Source organism: Gadus chalcogrammus, chromosome 1 (genome assembly GCF_026213295.1).
Source record: "Gadus chalcogrammus isolate NIFS_2021 chromosome 1, NIFS_Gcha_1.0, whole genome shotgun sequence".
Classification (NCBI taxonomy): domain Eukaryota; kingdom Metazoa; phylum Chordata; class Actinopteri; order Gadiformes; family Gadidae; genus Gadus; species Gadus chalcogrammus.
In genome coordinates, this window is record NC_079412.1 from 13,773,674 (window position 1) to 13,776,173 (window position 2,500).

Sequence of the window (2,500 nt, forward strand, 5' to 3'; positions counted from 1 at the left end):
TCTCCTCTCATCTCCTCTTCCTTGCTTTTCTCTCCTCACCTCTCTTCACCTATTCTCCCTTTCCTCCCCTCCTCTCCTTTGCTCCTTGCTCCTCCAGGCTCTCTCCTCCATTCTCTCCTCTGCCTGCCTCTCTTTCTCTCTCCGTGTCTCTTCTCCACTCCTCTCTTTTCTTCCTCTCCCCTCCTCTTCCCTCCTCTTCGCTCCCCCTCCCGACTCCTCTCCTCTCTAACCGTCTCCTCGTGCCTTCCTCAACACTTCTATTCTTCTACCTCCTCCCTTTCATTCCCCTCCTCTCCTCGCTCCCCAACTCTTCTCCCTTTTGTCTCCTCCCTTCCTCTCCTCCACTTGCTTCTCCTCTCCCCCCCTTCTATCTCCTCTATTCACCTCCCCTCCTCTCTCCTATCCTGTCCTCTCCCCCCCTCTCGACCCTCTCCTCCTCTCCGCTCCCATGCCACCTGTGTCTGCTCGGGCCTGCCTGATCCACAGGCAGACCTGAAAGCCATTACCTTGCTGTTTACTCAGCCAACCCAATAATTAACACAAATTACACACAAACATTCCATACCAGAGGTACAGCATGCATAAACGTACAAGTCCACATCAAATTAAATATACATATAGCACTGGCAATGTTATTGTGAGTCCGTGGGTGTATGCATGTGTGTCTGTTTGTGTGTGTGCATGCGTGTATGTGTGTGTGTGTTTGTGTGTGTGCGTGGTGTGTACGTGTGTTTGTGTGCAGGTGCATGTAGTGTGCGTGTACTTGTGAATGTTCATGAGAATAATTGTGTCTGATTGATATATATAAATGAGATGACCAAATGTGGGCTTTACTGACCACACAGAAAGACTTTTCCGAGTTCATTAATCAGCGCATTCACTTGGGTTTGGGTAGGTCATTAACTATCCATAAAGGCACACATATGCATGAACATACATATACATACACACCGATCACACACACACACACACACACACACACACACACACACACACACACACACACACACACACACACACACACACACAGACACACACACACACACACACACACACACGCACACACACACAAACACGAACACACACACACAAACACACACACACACACACATACAGATTCAGAATCTATTCAGGAAAACCCATTATTTTTGCAACCAAATATGGTTGCAATCAGATCACAGGAAAAAAGGACTTTACATGATTAGCCTAGTTGACCTTTTCGCCAGGAAGCTTATTTTGGGAACTAAATAGCTAACTGCTAAACCCTGAGCCAGTGCTGTGAAATGTCCTGGAACAGTAACAACCCTCCAATTGTTGCACAGGTTTCATTGGCCTGGGAGAATAATTGTTCTTGGTGCAATCAGACAGGTGTCATTTTAATAACCAGGATGGTTCACACCTGCTAGTGTCAACACGCCAGGTCAGAGAGGCCGGACTCCTCAACCCAACCTGTCTTTAAATACCAGTCTCATGTCCGTCTGAACCGTCCCCATTTCTCTCTCTCTCTCTCTCTCTCTCTCTCTCTCTCTCTCTCTCTCTCTCTCTCTCTCTCTCTCTCTCTCTCTCTCTCGCCCAACCTGGTGTCAATGTTCTCACCTTATCTTAATGGTGCCCTCTACAATTGGAGCTAATTGGTAGCCTTAGATGTCACGCCCGGCCACATCCTCTCCTCTGATCCCCTGACGACTCGTTTCCTCAAGTCTCGCCTCCTATTCCTCCTCCTCCTCCTCCTCCTCCTCCTCCTCCTTATCTGGGCCACTCATCAGCCTGGAGGTATCTCCAGGCCGGCTGATGGGACCTTAATAGGAAGCAGTCTGCCCGAACCAGGGCCCATCCCCCCGGCCGTAACCCACCCCCCGCTTAAGACCCAACCACTGACTCAGCTCTTTGTCGCTTCCCGGATCCCGGCGGAAGTTTAGGGGCAGACACAACGCAATGAGAGGGATGAGAGATGCGGATGTATGAATCATCACCTTCAACTTGTACCCCCCGTCACCGACCCCACCTCACCTCACCTCAACTCCCTCCCCATCCCCCCCCACCCTCACTGGCCTGAGCCACCACCCACCGACGCACACAGTGAACACACACGCACACACACACGCACCTACAGTGAATACACAGTACACATCCACTCGTTGACTCACGGAGGCCCCAGGGAGTCTTGTGTCCCAGCCCGGGGAATGGAGCTCAGCCCATCTGCGTGTCTGCTGCACCCACTCTGTCCGCGTCTATCTCCCCAGACAGCTGAGCGATAGGATGGCTGATTGTACATGCTAGTCCTCCACGGCTGCTTAGCTCCTTTCAAAGTAATGACATTTTCAGGATCCCTTTGTTTTTTTTTTAAAGCACAAACACCAATGTCTATTAAAATACCAGGCAAGAGTGAACACCATGCCTGTAGGTATAAGCGCAGGATTTGCAGTGTCGATTGTAACCAAGACGTTTGAGATGATTTGGTTTCATTCGTCTAGACGGGGCCCTAGCCACAGGCTACGTG

At 50.3% G+C, this 2,500-nt stretch overlaps 1 protein-coding gene across 1 annotated transcript in view; it reads left to right on the plus strand.

The window, feature by feature from the left end:
• The window catches only part of LOC130391073 (ERC protein 2-like), a 115,759-nt gene that overhangs the window by 107,471 nt on the left and 5,788 nt on the right, over window positions 1–2,500 (plus strand). The gene's annotated exons all lie outside the window — the stretch shown is intronic.